Here is a 20,532-nt window from a genome sequence, read left to right as displayed (position 1 = left end):
GTCTTAATAAATGTGAAGTCATATCTCACAGTGGTTTTGATTTGCATTTTCCTGATGCGTTTTCCCAAGATGTAATCTCATGTGCTTATTGACAATCTGTACATTCTCCATGGCTCTTCTTGCTATGCTTTTGGTTCTATCTTCTAAATATCCTTATTTTCTGTGAAAGGCAGCCCATTTTTATAGCCATGCAGCCTACTTCCCTCAGTCTACTTCCTGCCAGTAGGATTTTGGGGTCCAAAGGGCTCTTTTCCTTTTGTGCCATCTCTACAATTTTCAGGCTAAGCTGGTGGTGTCTCCACCAACACAATTCTGTCACTTTGTAGTCTCCTGTGAATCTTATTGAGATTCACTTCATTAGAAAAAATGGCTTCTCGGCAGAAAAATATAGTTAGTAGTAGGAGAGCATCTTAGCTGGTTAGTTCTGGCTCAGCATCTCTCACGAAGCTGTATTCAAAGTGTTGGCTGGAGCTGCGCTTCTCTGAAGGCTTGATGAGGGCTGGAGTCTCTCCTGCCCAAACGACTCACCCTAAATTTATAGACATGTTGACAAAGGACTGTCCAGCATTTGGTCATTCTTGTGACATAGCAACCAAAAGCAAGCAATCTGTGAGAAAGGAAGGAGGATGCTGAAATGACTTTTATGGTCTAGTCTCAAAGTCACATGCTGTTACTTCCACCAGATGTTTGTTAGAAATGAGTCACTAAGTCCCGCTCACATTCAAGAGGAAGGTAATTAAACTCCAACTTTTATTTATTGATTTTAGAGAGAGAGAGGAAGAGAGAGAGAGAGATCATGTTGTTCCACTTATTTATGTGTTCATCGGTTGATTCTTGTACAGCATATGTGCCCTGAACAGGGATCCAACTTGCAACGTTGGTGCATCAGGATGATGCTCTGAGCTACCTGGCCAGGGCTCAGCTCCATCCCTTGCAGGGGAAGCATTAACACATTTGTGAACATATTACCATTACACTTAAGTACAAGAAATATTTTGCAACAGGACAACATGATTGGACATGGCAAGTAACAAGGCTCTATTTCAGTGCATGGACATTGCCACTTATTTGCTGGCTCTTCTGGTTGGCTTGGGGTAGCCCCTATACCACAGTTCTTCCAGTTCTTGCCAAATTTCCCTTCAACCCCTCTAACTCCTGGGTGAATTTTATGTTCAATTCACTGGTGATTAAATGCTCCCTCTAGGGATTGTATTCCCTCTGCTACAGTAACAGGTAGCATTCAAGACAGTGGCTGACCCGTTACCCTGGGTGCTGGGATGAGGAGGCCTGGGGTCCAGGGGTCCATAGCTGATCACATAGTGCTATGGACTGAATTGTGTCTCATGCACACATACCCCACAAATTGCTATGTTGAAGCCCTAATTGTGTGGCTTTTTGCAAGTAAGTAAGGTTTAATGAGGTCATAAGACTGAGGCTCTGGTCCAATAGGATTAGTGTCTTTATAAGAAGAGACACCCGAGGGCTTGTTCTCTTCTTCCTCTTTGTGCACATGCACCAAGGGAAGGTCCTGTGAGGACATAGAGAGAAGGTGGCTGTCTTCAAGCCAGCTCTCACCAAAACCTAATTGGCTGGCATTTGGTCTTGCATTTCTAGCCTCCAGAGTTTTGAGAAAATAAATTTCTGTACTTTAAGCCACCCAGTCAATGAAATTTTGTTACAGAAGCCCAGGCAGACTAAGACACCTAGTGTGGGTGAGAATTTAGCTTAGTTTTTACAAGCTACTGTAATTTTAGGGTTCTTTATTACTTCAGTATAACTGAGAGTTATAACTTAGAGAGTTTAACTCAGAATAACTTGTTGACATCATTCCTTTGGGGATTGCCTAATGAAAAAAGAGAAAGACAGTGAACCGAAAGCTGTTTGGTCTTGTAAAGACAACTCCAATACTTACATAGCTGGGATTTAAGGACCTTTGTTTGAATGACAATCAGATAGCAAGACTTGAAGAAGCTGGTAGCATTTTGCAAGAGATAACAATAAATTTATAAAGTTTGGGTAGTTAAAGAAACTTATAAATAATATTTACAGAAAAGAAATGGAAAGATTGTGATATCCAGCACAGGTATATGTTTGACATTTGTGTCCTGTTTACTCAATACAGATTAGATTTATATTCTTTATATCTTTGACCTAAGTCTTAAAGAACTCTTCAGTTTTAGTTTTATTACAGTTTTCTAAACTGACTTACTGGTCATCATGATCATTTTCATAGCATCAGAGTAAATAAACTTTTATCTTTTTTTTTTTAAGATTTTATTTGTTTATTTATCTCTAGAGGGAAAGGAGAGAGGGAGAGAAACATCAATGTATGGTTGCCTTTTGTGCATCCCCTGCTGGTAGTTAGCCTGCAAGGAACTGGCCTGCAACCCAGGCATGTGCCCTGACTGGGAATGGAACCGTGATCCTCTGGTTCGCAGGCCCGCGCTCAATCCACTGAGCTACGCCAGCCAGGGCTAATAAACTTTTATCTTAAAAACACTTATTTTTTTCTTACCTGCCAGGGCTGCTGGTTAAACTTACAGTCTCTGTCTGTAAGCAAGATCAGCAGACAGCACTGAAACAGAAACAGCAAAAGGGGAGGATGAGCTAAGTGCCCCAAGAGAACGGGAAGAAAGGCCACAGAGTTGGAGAAAATATTTACAGTAAACACAAAATACTTATACCTAATAAAGGATTGTTATCCAAAGTGTACAAATAGTTCTTAAAATATGACAGTAAGAAAATGAACAGCCTAATTTAAAAATAGGCAAAAGATCTGAATAGATACCTCACCAAATATGTTATAGATGGCAAATGAACATATGAAAGGATGCCCAATATCAGATCATTAAGCAATTGTAAATTAAACAAAGAAATACTGTGTACTCATTAAAATGGCTAAAATTCAAAGCAACATCAAATACTAGCAATAATGTGAAACAATAGAAACTCTCATTCATTGTTGGTGGAGATGCCAAATGGTACGGCCACTTTGGAAGATAGTTCAGCAGTTTCTTTTTTTTTTAAATATATTTTATTGATTATACCATTACAGTTGTTCTATTCCCCCCCTTCAATCCCCTCCACCCGTACCCTCCCTCCCCCACCATTCTCCTCCCCTTAGTTTATAACCACGTGTCTCAAGTTCTTTGGATTCTATATTTCCCCCACTATTCTCGCCCTCCCCCTATCTATTTCCTACCTACCATCTATGCTATTTTCTGTGCCTTCTCCCCTCTTCTCCCCCTCCCACCCCCCTGTTTCTAACCCTCCATGTGTTCTTCATTTCTATGGTTCCACTCCTGATCTAGCTGTCCTCTTGGTTTGCTTTTGTTTTAGGTGTGGTTGTTAATAACTGTGAGTTTGCTGTCCTTTCACTGTTCATATTTTTCATCTTCTTTTTCTTATATAAGTCCCTTTAGCATTTCATATAATAAGGGCTTGGTGATGATGAACTCCTTGAACTTGACCTTATCTGAGAAGCACTTTATCTGTCCTTCCATTCTAAATGAAAGTTTTGCTGGATAAAGCAATCTTGGCTGTAGGTCTTTGGATTTCATGACTTGGAATACTTCTTTCCAGCCCCTTCTTGCCTGTAAGGTCTCTTTTGAGAAATCCGCTGACAGTCTGATGGGTACTCCTTTGTAGGTGACTGTCCCCTTATCCCTTGATGCTTCTAGGATTCTCTCCTTCATTTTGGTCTTGGCTAATGTAATTATGATGTGCCTTGGTGTGTTCCTTCTTGGGTCCAACTTCTTTGGCACTCTCTGAGCTTCCTGGATTTCCTGGAAGTCTATTTCCTTTGCCAGACTGGGGAAGTTCTCCTTTATTATTTGTTCAAATACGTTTTCCACTCGTGGCTGTTTCTTTCCCCCTTCTGGTACCCCTATAATTCGGATGTTGGAACGTTTAAAGATGTCCTGGAGGTTCCTAAGCCTCTCCTCATTTTTTTGAATTCTCATTTCTTCATTCCTTTCTGGTGGGATGTTTTGTTCTTCCTTCTGGTCCATTCCATTGATTTGAGTCCCCGTTTCCTTTCCATCACTATTGGTTTCCTGTGCATCTCCCTTCATTTCAATCAGTCCAGCCCTCACACGTTCCTCTAATTTGTAACTTTGTTCCTCTAATTTGTGACTATAATCAACCAGTTCTGTGAGCATCCTGAGAAATAGTGTCCTGAATTGTGCTTCTGAGAGGCTGGCAATTTCTCGGTCGCTTAGAGTTATTGGCTCTGGGACTTTGAGTTCTTCTTGTGCCATCTTTTGGGCTGGTCGTGCCTGTTCCATAGCAGGATCAGAGCCCTAAAGTGTTCACTAGAACAGGGCAACTCAGTCGCTGGGTTGTGACACTGTATGTGGGTGCGGGGTCAAAGAGGGACTATGGCGTCCTGTCCGCCGCCTGCCGCCACGGCCCTCACCGGTGCCACAGTTGCTGCCGTCACCGGGCCCACGCGTTTCGTCCCACTGCACGCGAGTGTGCCACCGCCGTCAGCCCTCGCCCCCTGGGGCCTGCGTGGTCTGTCTCACTGTGCGCGAATATGCGCCCGCGGTCTGCCCCGCACCCCAACTGGTTCCTGTCTGCCTGCGCGCCTGGGTCGGGAGCCCTGTCCTTCCTGACCCTGCTAGCTGCTGGCTCCGCCCCTCTTACCGTCCCCGTTGAACGGTTAGATGTAGCTGGACTTCCGTATAATTCAATTTTCTGTCGTTTGGTTGTGTCTTTGTTTCTCCAAACCTTTGTTGTATTCAAACTTGGTTGTGGGAGAAGGCACAGTGTTTCCACCTATGCCTCCATCTTGGCGGAAGTCCAGTTTCTTACAAAATTGAACATACTGTTACCAAACAACCCAGGAATTATTCTCCTAGGTATTTACCCAAAGGAATTAAAAAGTTACACTCACACAAAACCCCACACATAGCTATAGCAGGTTTTTTCATAACTGTCAAAATTGGAAGCAACATAAATATTCTTCAATAGGCAAATGGATAAAATGTGGTACGTCCATGTAATGGAATATGCCATAAAAAGACCTGGAGGAAACTTAAAAGCATATCGCTAAGTGAGAGAAGCCAGTCTGAAAAGGCTATATCACTCTGGACATATACTATTCTGGAAAAGGCAAAACTATGGAGACCAGTAAAAAGATTATTGGTTGCCAGGCATTTGGAAGTAGTGAGGGAGGGATGAGTAGGTGGAGCACCGGGGATTTTTAGGACAGCGAAACTATTCTGTATAATATAATAATGATAGATACATGTCATTTTACATTGGTCAAACCCACAAAATTTACAACATCAAGAGTTAACTCTAATTAAAACTATGGACTTTGGGTGATTATGACGTATCTATATTGGTTCATTGATTATAACAAATGGCGCCAGCTGTGGATGGTGGGGTTGGCTGTGCACGCCTGCAGTGGGGTGGGGGTGTGCATAGGTGCAACCTCTGTACCTTGTGCTCATTCTCCTGTGAGCCTAAAACTGCTCTAAAAAATAAAGCTTGTTAATTAAAAAATGAAAAACCAAGTGCCAAGAGACTACAGAGTTTAATGTTTCACAATGGAGAAAACACCAAGCTTATAATTTTCTGCTTTCACAGAGCATTAGACAATTACAGGCTAAGAATCCCTGTTTTGCAACAAGGAGCGTCACTGAGGGATTCAACTAATGGGAAGGAAGAATAATTCTCAGTGTGGGACCACTGTTTGGGGTGGAGCCAGTCAGTGGGGTAGCAACTGCCCTTGGTATTTGTGAGAAACTGGGGCTCCATGTGTCTTTAGCTGAGCAGGGACTTGTCAGCCACCGTATTCTACTGAGTCCCTGGAATATTCTTATGTACAGAAAGGTAAACGGCATGGAACTGGGGGACTTTCAGCACCTTTTGAAATCTGCAACACAGAGTATGCCAGGGCGTAGACAAGTGATTCTTGCTTGCACGGAATCCCGTCCCCTGCAGGCTCAAGGCCAACCGCAAGCTGCTGCCCCGTTTTCCTGTGTCCACAGGCCTTCAGGCTGAAGGGACTGGTCACTGGAAGGCAAAGTTGTCTTTCCTCTTTGGTGTGACTATTTCAATTTTTTTCTTGACATAATTTCAGACTTATAGAAAAGTTTCAAGAACAGTACAAAGAATTCCTTTACACTTCACCCAGATTTTCCCAAATGTTAACATTACCACATTTGCTTATGTCCCTCCCTTCCTCCCTCCCTTTCTTTCTCTACACAGTTTTCCCTACCATCTGAGAATAAGTTGCAGACATGATACCCCTTTACCCCCAAGTACTTCAGTGTGTATTTCCTAAAAACAAGGTCATTTTCTTAACCACAGTATAATTTCCAAGATCAGGAAAGTAACATTGATACAATACTATAATCTTCAGAACACATTCAGGCATTTCCAATTGTCCCAATGATGCCCATTATACAAAAGAAAATCTTGGATCATGCATTGCATTCAGTTGTCATATCTTTCTCTCTCTTTCCCCCCCCTGCAGTACCAGATATATTTCATTAGTTATTCATTACAATATGAAAGGATTAGGAGGTGCTGGGCAAAGATCATGGTCAAGACTGTGGCGTCCACATTGACCTCTTCAGTGGTACTTGCAATGCCGCTCATGTTTGAACTCCTTGTAAGAACAGCAGCTGAAAAGCACGTAAGCTGCCAGCACTGGAGGAACCCCAGCAACACTCTCAAGGCTCCCTTTCTTCACACTGACGTATTTGTTGTAACACTGGTAGTAACTTCTCCGAAACATCCGGCAATGCATCAGTATCCAGCCTGGCAGCTCCCCTACTTTGACATCCATGAGTTTCTTCTTCAGTGGTAGGACTGACACCATCGCAGAATCTGGGGTGTCCCAGTCATCATGTCTGTTTAGCCTACTGTAACTAGAACAGTTTGTCTTTCTTGCATTTTATAACACTGACTTTTTGAAGAGTACTCCCTTAATCTGGGTTTATCTCTTGTTTCTTCATAATTACATTTAGGTAGTGCATTTTTGGTAGAAATAGCAGAGAGATGTTATGTTCTTCTCAGTGCATCATATCAGGAGGTCAACACTGGGGATGTGAATTTGACCACTGGGTTAAATCTGGTGTCTGCCAGATTTTTCTACTGAGGATCCTGCCAAGTCTATTTCTGTTGCAAGAAGTCCTCTAATAATACAAAGGAGGCAGCATAAAGAATGTTCACCAGTGAACTGCAAACAGTCCTTCAAAACTAGGCTTAAGGGATCTTTCTCACTGCACACCTCTCTAGAGACTCAGAAGACTTTGCTTTGTGCCCTATTTCAGCATTTTGCTTGTTGGTATTCCCAAAGAACTGGCACCATGCCTGGCACAGAGTTGGTGTTTATAAATGGTGAAGGAATGAATGACAGTGATAGGCTAGAAAAGTGGGTGGCTGAGGAGAGATGGAGGGGGAAAAGCTAAGACTGACAATAGATTTCTCAGTAAGGAGCCTCTCTTCCTGGTACAGACAGTACCTGCATCTGGAGAGGAGGAAGTGTGGCAGCTTCCAGGGGTTTGGACTGGCTCCGCCCTCTTTGGGGAGGGAGGCAGTGTTTCAGGCCTGGAAAGCAGCTGGATTATTGATCTGGGTTATGTGTTCAGGTAAGATCCTAGAGTACATGTGGCAAATACATGACCCGCGGGCCAAATCTGGCCCTCCGCTGTTTTATCTGGCAGAGCACCCTGTTTCTACCCTATGGCAGCACCGAGCTCTCGCTTAACTGTTAAGGAGTAGTTAATTTATATCGTCCTAAAATACATTCAGCCCTTTGAAGGCAACCTCGAGGCTGATGTGGTTTCCGGTGAAAATGAGTTGGGCACCCCTGTCCTAGAGGTTCCCCTATCTAAGGGAGCCAATTCCCAGGAGAAAGATAGGCATACCGAGAGGTGACAGCCTTTGAAGAACACCATACTCGGTACTGAGGGGGAGTTTTGGGAGGAGGAAAAAATCTGGTCACTGAATGACTCTCCAAAGTGAGGAGTTACCTGTCTGCAAAATCCCAAGAGGAAAGACTCACAAGAGCTCATCTGCCAGCCACCCCCTGGCAATGTGAGGAGAAGTGCCTAAAGGTGAAAAGAAATCTCAGGCCAAATTCAGTGGGGGAAGTTATTCTGAGCAAGGAGCTAGTCAACAGAAAGGAGTTAGCAATTCAAATTACATAGAACAATAGATTCTACAAAGAAGACTTGGAGAAGCAAAAGGCAAAAATATCAGGACCAAATTTTAAATGGAAAAAGGCAAAATCTAATTAGATCCAAACCATGAAAATAAGTATTTAATCAATTAGAAATAAGATAAGTAGACATAAGATCAACAACCTTCTAAAAGGAAAAGTCTCATATTAGAACGGAAAGCCAGTTTGCTCAGGAAGCTCATATTTCCTGTCCACTTTGTTTGCTTGGAAAACACAGTAGAGCAGACCATCTGGGGTAATTAATTCTGGGGTAAAAATGTCAAAACCTGGGTAAACAAAGATTAGCACCAAAATAACAATAAAAAGAGGAACTGGGAACTAAAATAGAAACCAAGTTTTATTAAAATCAAAGGAATAGAATTCTGGAGAAAATTTGGAAGAAGATTCTTTTTAATATATTTTAAAAATATTTTTTTATTTATTTTTAGAGAGGGGAGGGAGGGAGAAAGAGAGGGAGAGAAACATCAACATGAGAAACACATCAATCGGTTCCCTCTCACATGCCTGCTACTGGGGACCTGGCCTGCAACCCAGGCGTGTGCCCTGACTGGGAATTGAACTGGTGACCCTTTGGTTTCCAGGCTGGCACACAATCCACTGAACCACACTAGCCAGGGCCAGAAGAAGACTCTAGGAGCAAATCTATTCTGACATTAGTTAAATTTTTGAACAACAGAATCCTGGGAGGGATTTTGCTCTTTTTTTCTTTTTTTAATTTTTTTTAAATTGACATTGAGAGAGAGAGGGAAGGAGAGGGAAGGAAAAAGAGAGGGGGGGGAGAGAGAGAAACATAGATTGGTTGCCTCCCATATGCACCCTCATCAGGGGTCAAAATTGCCACCTTTTGGTGTATGGGAAAATGCTTCAAGCAACTGAGTCACCAGGTCAGGGCAGGGCTTTTTCTCTTTTATATTTAAGAATATCGACTTCAGCCAAGATGGAGGCACAGATGGAAACACTGTGCCTTCTCCCACAACCAAGTTTGAATACAACAAAGGTTTGGAGAACAAAGACACAGCCAAAGAACCAAAAATTGAATTATACAAAAGTCCAACAACAACAAACGGTTCAACAGAGACGGTAAGAGGGGAGGAGCCAGCAGTGGAGCAGGTGGAGCAGGAAGGATCACCCGACCTAGGCGCACAGGCAGCCTGGACACAGTCAGGGTGTGGGGCAGACTGACCCCGGTTGCACATTCTTGCACAGTGAGACGGACCGTGCAGGTCCCAGTGGGCGAACCCAGTGGCGGAGGGCTGATGGCGGTGGCACATTTGCGCGTGGGGAGACGAAGTGCTTGGGCCCTGGTGGCGGTGGTAGCTGTGGCACCTGTGGCAGCGGCGGGAGGCAGCAGATGGGACCGGTCTTGCTCCTCTTTGACCCCGCCCCCCACATACAGCGTCACAACCCAGCAACTGAGTTGCCCTGCTCTGGTGAACACCTAGGGCTCCTATCCTGATATGTAACAGGCAGGAACAGTTCAAAAGATGGCTCAAGAAGAACTCAAAGCCCCAGAGCCCATAACTCTAAGCGACCAAGAGATTGCCAGCCTCTCAGATGCACAGTTCAAAACACTGGTCATCAGGATGCTCACAGAACTGGTTAATTATAGTCACAAATTAGAGGAACATATGAAGGCTAAACTAATTGAAATGAAGGGAGATGCACAGGAAACCAATAGTGATGGGAAGGAAACTGGGACTCAAATCAATGGAGTGGACCAGAAGGAAGAAACAAACTAACAGAAAAGAATGAAGAATAAGAATTCAAAAAAGTGAGGAGAGGCTTAGGAACCTCCAGGACATCTTCAAATGTTCCAACATCTAAATTATAGGGGTACCAGAAGGGGGATAGGAAGAGCAACAAGTGGAAAACTTATTTGAACAAATAATAAAGGAGAACTTCCCCAGTCTGGCAAAGGAAATAGACTTCCAGGAAATCCAGGAAGCTCAGAGAGTGCCAAAGAAGTTGGACCCAAGAAGGAACACACCAAGGCACATCATAATTACATTAGCCAAGATTCAAATGAAGGAGAGAATCCTAGAAGCAGCAAGAGATAAGGGGACAGTCACCTACAAAGGAGTACCCATCAGACTGTCAGCGGATTTCTCAAAAGAGACCTTACAGGCAAGAAGGAGCTGGAAAGAAGTATTCCAAGTCATGAAAGGCAAGGACCTACAGCCAAGATTGCTCTATCCAGCAAAGCTTTCATTTAGAATGGAGGGACAGATAAAGTGCTTCTCAGATAAGGTCAAGTTCAAGGAGTTCATCATCACCAAGCCACTATTATATGAAATGCTAAAGGGACTTATATAAGAAAAAGAAGATGAAAAATATGAACAGTGAAAGGACAGCAAACTCACAGTTATTAACAACCACACCTAAAACAAAAGCAAACCAAGGGGACAGCTAGATCAGGAGTGGAACCATAGAAATGAAGAACACATGGAGGGTTAGAAACAGGGGAGTGGGAGGAGGAGAAGGGGGGAGAAGGTACAGAAAATAGCATAGACGGTAGGTAGAAAATAGATAGGGGGAGGACAAGAATAGTAGGGGAAATATAGAATCTAAAGAACTTGAGACACATGGTAATAAACCAAGGGGGAGAGAATGGTGGGGGAGGGAGTGTGCAGGTGGAGGGGAATGAAGGGGGGGAATAGAACAACTGTAATGGTATAATCAATAAAATATATTTAAAAAAAGAATACCTCAGGTTTCCAATCAATTTCTGTAAAACTTCCACAAAAACAAATGGAAAGATGTGTAAATCACATATGTAAAAATAACTCCCCTTCTCCTTTAAATTGTACAACCGAAAGCCACTGAATCTGAAAAGGTTAAGGTTAAGTGTGCAGACATAACTGACTCATGCAGTGATTAAACCTGGCCTTGGCAAATCATGATTTAATGGTCTGTTGCACCACTGCCCAGAAAGCATGCAAAATACATATTTTGGAAGCAAGAGTGTAAGTCTGAGCTTCTTAGATGTCTCCTCCTCCTGATAGGGCACTCAAGATTTGGAAAATTTTAGCTAAGGAAAAAAGTTATAAGTCTAGCAAGTAATGTGTATGTTAAAGATTTTGTTTCAGAAACTGCAGATAAGGCCCATCCTGGCTCCTGGGAAAACAGCCGACCTCCTGGGGCACTGCTAAAGAATACTGCCTGGGACATCCCAACCTTTATGTTCCAGGGAGAGACAGACCACCCACCCTGGGAACAGTTAACTGCCCAGGACAGGAATGTTGCAGCTTCTGAATCTCAAAGCCCTCACTGCACCTTGTTTATCCCTCCCCCCACCCACCATTATAAAAGGTGTGGACTGGAAAGAGAAGAGAAGATGGTCTGTTAGGGTATGAACCCACCATTTTCTCAGATTGCTGGCCATCTGAGTAAAGTGCCCATAAAAGATTCAATCTCTGTCATTGCTTATTGGGTTTGGTAGTGACAGGCAGCCCGAATGCCTGTGTTTTTTCCAGTTACACTCCCACTCTCAGTGCTAACTAATAACATTCCAATGCTCAGCCTCAAAAAAACCACTGGGAATAGAATCTCAGAAACATCAGAAGAAAATGTGCCTTCTTCTCTTAGAACTTCAGGAAAGCAGATTCTACTCCATAACATAAAGCTAGTTCTGATGATGTGATAAATGGAGAGCATTCACTAAAGCAACAATTTCGGAGTCTCCCATCTTCTCTCACCTTCCCAGAGTGAGGATATGAGCCCTGAGGAGGGGCTCAGGTGCTGGGGTTCTAGGAGAAGCAGGAAGCACAAAAGTACAGGAGGTCAGTTTCCACACTATGCAGAGTTATTTCTGGAAGAGAATTTTAATATGAACTGTTCAATCATCTCTCATTTTTTTAGGAGAAAACCAAGTCCTGAAAATAGTAAGCAACTAAGGCAGTTAATAGTAACCTAGTTTAACAGAGAGCCTCAGTTTCTTTCCACCACTCACAGAAAACAAGTACAACTGGAAAATTCATGTGCCAAGAACTGAGGGCACAATACCAAAGTTGCAAAGGTAGTTGGCACCAAACTGTGTCCCAATTGGATATCAGGTGTGGAGTCAGGTTTAAGTTGTTATCCTGTGAGCAATGGGAGTCACCAGAAATTCCTGAGCCGGGAAGGTGGTCACAAGTGCTGACCTTGGACTTAGACTTAGATTTGAATCTGGGCTAGTTAGTAAACTTTCTGAACATCATTTCCTCCTCTATAAAAAAGAGACATTAATTCCTTAACTTACTTTACCTATTTAAATTCATTTCTTCAGATTCAAACCATTTAGACTTATAGGGATTAAATATCCTCAGGAATTTAAAATATTTAGCACTGTAATAAACCAGGATTCAATAGTATTAACTATTATTTTGAGCAGAGTTTTACTTCCAAAAGATTTATAGGCAGGTTTTTCCCAATTGAGCAAGGTAACAAGGACCTGACCTGGGAGACTCAGGAGATATAATAGATTTAAGAGACTTTTCAGAGTTAGTGTATCAGTTATCTATTGCATAACAAATCACCTCCAAACTTAGTAACTTAAAACATCAATCATTTATCTTTCACATGAATTTGATTCAGCCAGGGCTTATCTCTAGTCTACACAGCGTCATCCGGCTGTTGGCTAACAGCTTAGCCAGGGCTGAGGGCTTGGGCCTGGGTTCCTCTCTGTGTGGCCCCTTTACAGGCTGTGTTGGGTTCCTCATAGCATGGTGATGGCGTTCCAAGAGTGGGCATTCTAAGACTGAAAGGGGGTATATCTGTGATTTAGGCTCTGGAGATAAACATCATTACTATTTCTGTACTCTATTGGTCAGAGTAGGAACCAAGGTCTACCTAGGTTCAAGGAGAGGGGATTGAAAACCCCATGACTCCTGAAGAACATGTGTTAGAGACGTTGGGCACATCCTTGTCTGAAAAATGTCATTTGCCAGTGGCAAGTACGACACGGTCTAGTAAATGATTGGCTATGGGCAGTGAGGGAGACTGAGGATGGCTGAGGTACCTGGCTGTGGTGACACCATAGGGCCACTCATAGAACTGGGAAACACAGAAGCAAGGGTCTTGTTAAAGTATTTAAACAAAGAAGCCTTTAGACTGAGGGGGCTCTAGTGCCTTGGTAGCCTACATAAGCAAAGGAGTCAATGAACTCGAACCCGAGAAAGTAAAACTTAAGAACAACCAATCACAAATAGCTCACTAGCTTTTCTAATCAAATAACATATTTGCTTTGCTTCCACAGCTTCTCTGTAGAGCCTGCCCCCAGGTCCCATTGGTGGAGTGCTCCTAACTACCATCAGTTTGGCACCTTCCTGCCGCCTGAGGCGACGTTTGCCTAAATAAACTCTTCAAAACTTTTAATGTGCTTCAGTTTACCTTTTAACAGTATATTTGCAGTCATTATTGGCACTCAGAAGCCCATAAATAGTTAGAAGTCTGAGGCTTGGGAGAGGGTAAGGGAGTCTTTCACCCAAAAAAATGTTTCTGTTAAAACACTGGAACTGGAAGAAATGGTTAAGGACGAGAAAGGGAGGAGGGAGTGGTAGTAAGAGAGGAATGAATGCGTGGCCATAAGCAGAAGAAAACCACTCAAGTTTGGTTCTATGGAAACTTAAAAAGAGGCGAGGTGGAGGTTGAAGTGCATTTGACATCACAAAACAGTCTGGATTAGGACCCAGAAAAGGTTTAGCAAACGGGGTGGCTGGCAACCTTTCAGAGAGCAATGCGTAGAATGTACCACCCAGCGTTTGTGTAGCCCTTTGGAGTTTTTAAAACACTTTCACAGTGTTTGGAGTTTTTAAAACACATGGGACAGAAAGTCTTGCTAGAAAATAAATGTATCATTTTTTCTCTATTAATGGCAGAAATGAATGGATTAAACACTTAAATGTAAGACCTGCGATGATAAATGGCTGGGAAGAAAACATAGGGGAAAAGCTTCATGACGTTGGTCTTGGCAATGATTTCTTGAGTGTGACACCAAAAGCACAGACAACAAAAGCAAAAATAGACAAGTGGGATGACATCTAACTAAGAAGTCTCTTCACAGCAAAGGAAACAGTGAACAGAGTAAAGAGACAACCTATGGAATAGGAAAAAATATTTGCAAATGATATATTTGATAAGGGGTTAATATCCAAAATATATAAAGAACATCTTCAACAAAATAGCAAAACAAACAAACAAAAACCCCCACATCAATTAAAAATGGACAAAAGACTTGAATGGATATTTCTCAAAATCACTAGTCATCAGGGAAATGCAAATTAAACCACAATGAGATAGCACCTCATACTTGTTAGGAGTGCTATTATCAAAAACAAATGAACAAAGATAACAGTGTTGGCAAGGATGCAGACAAATTGGAACTTGGGTGCACTGTTGGTGGGAATGTAAAAGGATGTGGCTGCTATCGCAAACATCCTGGAGGTTCCTCAAAAAAATTAAAAATAGGATTACCATATAATTCAGCAACCCAACTTCTGTACATTTATCAAAAAAAAATGGAATCAGGATCTAAAAAGATATTTGCACACCCATGCCCACTGCAGCATTATTCACAATAGGTGATATGTAGAAACAACCTAAGTGCCCACTGAAGGATGAATGATAAAGAAAATGTGTTATATACATATAATGGAATGTTATTCAGCCTTTAAAAAGTAAATCCTGTCATATGGATGAAAGTTGAGGACATCATGTTAAGTGAAGTAAGCCAGTCACTGAATGACAAGTGCTGCATGATTCCACTTATGAGAGGTACATAAATAGTCAAACACATAGAAGTGGAGCATGGAATGGTGGTTGCCAGGTGCTGGGGGCAGGGAAAATAAGGAGTTGCAATTCAGTGGGTATAAAGTTTCAGTTACACAAGATGTTTAAATTCTAGAGCTCCATCTTTCATTTTGCTAATAATTAACAATGTTGCATTGCACACTTAAAAATTGTTAAGAGGGTGGTTCTTATGTTGTGTTCTTATCATAGTTTAAAAAATCAAGTAAAAGCAGGAATGAGTTTGAAGACCAGAGTAGTTCTTTCCACTGCTTTCTGGAACCCTAGGGGCGGGTGGAGAACTGCCAGTGGTGCACTCAACTTTGAAGGGCAGACAGTGTCCCATGTGGCTGTGCCTGTGAGCAGGGGGGTAGGGACTGGGGCCCAAGGCCATTGCTTTGAACATTGTGCAATGGTAGAAGCCAGGATGGTGGGCCCAGGCCAGCAGGGACCTAGATTAAGATTTGCCCAGTTTGGCTGCTGTGCTGCCAGCTCTCTTTCTTGTTTTCTGGAGGAAAGGGCTTGGCTGGTTACTTTCTGTGGAAACTGAACTCTGTGAAACCTCCCTGAACTGAAGGGAAAAATGCCCTCCCCCTTGCCCATAAAAACCCTCTCTAATAAATCTCCTCACAGCTCTGTGAGGTGTGGTTTATTAGCATCCCCATTTTACAGATGAGTTTGAGTTTGTGGGGCTTGTTCAAGGTTGTGTATCTAGTTTATATGCAGAGGCAGAGATTGAGCCCCATGTAAGAAAAATTCTACAGGGTCCTCAATTCACTCAAGTAAGATCTTGTTTAGCCTCCTCTCCATTTATTTTTCCTAGTAAAACTGAGTTCTATGGGCCTTGTAACAGAATTCTAAAGATCAGCCTTATAAAAAAATGAGTGTTCATAATTAACAAAAGGAGTCTTAGGTAGATAGAGGGACATTCCTTGTCTCCGGGAGGTGTGGGGGGAGACACACCATTCCGTATCAGAAAACTAAGCCAAATAATCTAACTGGACAAGGTATTAAAATGGGATTTTTTTCAGGAATATCAATATGCTTCTCCTGTGCAAAATGGAAATTAATATGCTTTTTGCTGATACCAACTTCTTCTGTTTTCTCTTAAAATAAACTTGCCCTTGGAAGTGTTATTTGAACAAAAGGATTTTGTAAGTCTTCTAAGACTTTAGAAATTGTTGTCATTCCCCATAAAAGTTACCTCTTAAAAAAACAGTCATTCTGACTAGCTGCTGTTGTGAGGTGGACTATGTTGCTCCCAAAGATGTTGAAGTCCAAACTCTCAGTACCTGGGAATGTGACCTTATTTGAAAAAGGTCTCTGTAGATGACCACGTTAAAATAAGGCTATTAGGATGGGCCTTAATCCAATATGATGGCATCCTTATACGAAGGGGACATTTGGACATAGGACAGATGAGTACAGAGGGAAGACAATGTGAAGACATACAGAGAATGTCACCTACATGTCGAGGAGCACCTAAGGCTACCAGAAGCTAAGGGAGAGGCATGGGACATATTCTCCTACACAGCCCTCAGTAGGAACCAGCCTTACTGACAGACACCTTAAGCTCAGACCTCTAGCCTCCAGAACTGTGAGACAATACATTCCTGTTGTTCGAGCCCTCCAGTTTGTTATGGCAGCCCTAGAAAACTCCAGCTGCCCTGAAAATTATGTAGCAATGACAATATCTCCTTATCAGTAAGACTTATTAAATCAAGACAGATTCACTGGGCACTTGTCTCCCACATGCATGACAGAAAATAACTCTCAAATCACTTGAGTCTGTTTCATTTAAATTGCTAGCCCTGATCCGAGTAAAAGTCTACTGCTCTCCCACCGCATGGCAGCTGTCCACGAGCACACTAAGCATAACTACCCATCTCTTTTTCTTCTATGGTTAGCTTCCTGGCCCACAACCCAGGCATGTGCTCTGACCGGAATCAAACTGGTGACCCTTTGATTCATAGGTCCATGCTCAATCCACTGAGCTACACCAGCCAGGGCTCATTATTAATCTGTAAGTGCTCTTTTTAAAATTAGGTACCTCATGTTTTAGATGTTATAAATATTTTCTCCCAATCTGTTATTTATCTTTCACTTTTTTGGAGGTATTATTTTTCATAAATATTTTAAATTTTTACATAACTATATATTTACCTTTTATTTTATGGCTTTTGAATTTCACATATTACTTCCAAGATCACAAAAATCTATTTTTCCCAAAATTTCACACGTTTGGTTTTTAAGTTTAGTGATCACACTTGACTTTTTTCCCAGATGGATAGCTAGCTAAATGGCCCAACACCATTGGTTACTACAACCCCTCTCACTGACATGAACTGCCTCTTTCATCATAAATTCCTAGAGATATCTGGGTCTGTTTCTGGTCTTTATTTGCATTCTGACTTCACTGGTCTTTGTTTAGCAATAGGCCACAGAAACATATGCATGTATTTTGAGCAGCCCAGATGGTGGTCGACTGAAGGACGCAAGCACGAGCTACCTTGTGGGGGTTACCACTCAGCTCTCATCATTTGCTGCCATGCAGGAATGTGGGCCTCATGGAGGCAGATCTGTCAAGTTTCCAAGAGGTACTAGACATCCAGATTTTTATATGAAAGCTACAGCTTTGGAAGGGCTGGCAATGAGTTTTTTAAATTTAAAAAAATTACATGGACAAAATATATTTGCATACTGAAAGCAGCCTGGGGTGCACCTCTTGGTAACCTCTGTTCCAGATGCAATGTTGAAATGTGATCACACAGAGTAAGGCCAGATTAAATCTGTGTGTTCATCTCCAACTTTCTTCCTCTGCCAACATTGGGAAAAGAGGAAGAGTGATGCAGCAGCTCTGGAAACCAAGGTTATTTGTAGCCACCCCTGAGACACAGAGGTGGTGTCCTTACTTCACCTCTCACCCACATGTGTTGATGCTATTGTTCCTGCCTTGCCCAGCAAACAGGAGGTAGCAGGTCAGTGTGAAGGAAAGAATGGTTACATATCAAGTTGAGCCTCCCAGACCCTGCTAGGCTGAATGACAAAGGAGGAGGAATGTAAAGTCAGGTGCTGGCCAAAGATAAAGCAAGATTCTGGCCCTCCAAAACAAGCTGGAAGGTGATGCCATCTTTCTAATAATGCAGCCTCCCTGGATATCCAACTTACCCTTATTTAACGGCACTGGACAGAAGACTCCAACTCTCACATGGAAAGTAGGGTCTGCTTGCAGCAAGGACAGCTCACATGGTGGAGCTCAGTGTTTACAGAGAAAGCCCTTCATGTACTCTATCTCACTGTCTCTCAGACAACCCTGTGAGTTAGGCGCAAGGGAGAGGAAACCATTCAGCACTAAGGGGCTGAATGCCCCTTCTCCTTCCAGGTTCATCTCTGCAGAGTCACTTACTCATTCAACAAATCCTTGCTGAACACCTCCACTGGGCAAGAGATCTTCTTGGCCTTTGAATTACAGCAGTACTCGGATGCTGGGCATAGTTCTTCCCTTTGGCTAGGTCAGTTATCCTCACTGAACCATGACCCAGATTAGCCCTTGCTGTTCTTTGGTTGGAGCAGTGAACATAGGCCAACTTTGGCATTTTGTTCAAGTATTGGTCACTTCCTGGAATGCACTCATCTGTTCCAGGAATACAATATGCTTTTCTATGCTTGAGGCATAGGCAATGGGTCAACTCAGACCAAATCCCAGACATGTCTTAAATCTGACCTACTTTTAAAATGTTTCAGGTGGGTCACACAATTCCTGAGAGCAGGGATGGCTTATAGTTTCTCTTGAAGCAGGAAATAGAGCTCAGCTGGTGAGGTGGCCCATCTCTAGGGCATGGTAGATTAACCTCTTCTTCTTAACACTTGTCCTCCTACATCTTTTCGTCTGATCCCATCTTTTAGGGTATGTGTCTGAGGAGCAGGAATAAGCAGCAGAAGAAATATGTACTAGATATATGTAGGGCAACCCACCAGCTCTATACATTTAGGACCCCATAGGTTCATGTTCTGCAAGCAAATGCATTCTTCCACCGACTGTAGTGGGTAGAACTGTGTCTTCCCAAAAGACATGTTCACATCTGAACCCAAGTACCCGTGAACGTGACCTTACTTGGGAAAATGGCCCTTTTGGATGTAATTGGGTAAGGATCTCAAGATGAGATTACCCTCACTTAGGGTGGGTCCTAAATCCAATGACATGGATTTGGTTTCTCATGGTATCCTTATAAGAGCCAGACAAGGAAATGCACTGCTCACTGGAGCACTCCACTGCACATTTTTAGTCGACTGGTTCAAGTGTACACCACCTAGAAAGCAAGGGCTGAGCCTTCTACCATGCTGTATCCCAGCAGGTGGCAGAGTACAGAGCTAAGACAAAATGTTTCAAGAACATTTGTCAAACACTTTGCTTACAGGTGCAGTAGCAAGGCATCGCAGAGGTATGGTGAAAATCCTAAACTTGGGAATTCAATTTTTAATTCTACCGTTTACTGTGTGGCTAAACTTGGGCAACGTCACTGAGGCTTGTTTCCTCAACGATAAAACGGGAATACCTGACTCCATCACAATGGGTTGTTACAACACAATCATGCAGATAAAGCATTTAGTAGTGCCCTCACTCCTTCCACTACCCAGAAACTCTCGCTTACTCCTGAGGACCTGGTTGGGGAGTCACCTTCCTTGCGCTACCTTTGTCCTAGTTTTGAGGACTCAGCTCCCACTGTGCCTGACCCCACATTGGTTCTGTTTGCTCATCAGTACCCATGCCCGCTCCTCAGAGGGTGGCCAGCTCAGAGCTCCATGAAGGAACAGGCCAGGGCGAGGAAGGTAGGCCAGGACACCACCAAGTTCGTTAAGTTGCAGGGGACAGGAAGGCCCAGAAGTGGAAAAGGATGCTCTGGAGCCAGAGACAGGAGCCCCTCCACTCACAGGTGATTGAGATGTACCACCCCCCTGGCCTGCGCAGGCCAACTGCATACAGATATGGCTTGCCGTCAACAAGCCCTGCACCCTAGGGTAGGAACCCTACTTACCCTCAACTTGGAGTAGGGTCTCCACAATGGCCCTGCCCAGCCTGTAGGCTGCTCCATGATTTGCCCAAGCAGCAGTTAGCAACACAGGGAGCTACACAGGTGTGAACGGGCTATTTCCCTGCATTGTCAAGCCTTGGTCATAAACATCTTCAAACTGGCCAGAAAACAGCATTCATTGAGTATGGGCAGGGGCACATGTATTGTCAACACTGTACACCATTCTACTCAATGCTTTGAGAACCTGCATTTTAGACTGTTTGTATTTCAGATTGCAACCTTAAGATTTTGGTTAAGTTTTGGTCTAATGGTACTGACCCAGCACAAGTACAAACAGGATAGTAGAGGATCCTCAGGTATTCCACAGCAGCTCCTCTACTTTGACTTTCCATACAAAGGCAATATAAACCTTTAATGTGTCACGGCGGGTATGGCTCAGAACCCCAGGGTTGCTGGTTTGATTCCCAGCCTGGGCACATGCTTTGGTTAGGGGCATTGTGGGAAGGGTTGGGGGTGAATGAGAGGGAATTGGTGGTG

General features: G+C 43.0%; 1 long non-coding RNA gene across 1 annotated transcript; it reads right to left on the bottom strand.

Moving 5' to 3' along the window:
- Positions 1-802: 802 nt before the first annotated feature.
- On the bottom strand, positions 803-20,151 carry LOC118974692 (uncharacterized). The gene is made up of 3 exons (XR_005063943.1): positions 19,999-20,151; positions 2,516-2,575; positions 803-930 (listed from the first exon to the last, which is right to left on the bottom strand). It is a non-coding gene; the product is annotated as an uncharacterized LOC118974692 (long non-coding RNA).
- Between the last annotated feature and the right edge of the window lie 381 nt (positions 20,152-20,532).

This window comes from Sturnira hondurensis, unplaced genomic scaffold, assembly GCF_014824575.4.
Source record: "Sturnira hondurensis isolate 20B ecotype Veracruz unplaced genomic scaffold, ASM1482457v3 Scaffold0019835, whole genome shotgun sequence".
Lineage (NCBI taxonomy): Eukaryota > Metazoa > Chordata > Mammalia > Chiroptera > Phyllostomidae > Sturnira > Sturnira hondurensis.
This window is presented reverse-complemented; position numbering and strand designations above follow the sequence as displayed.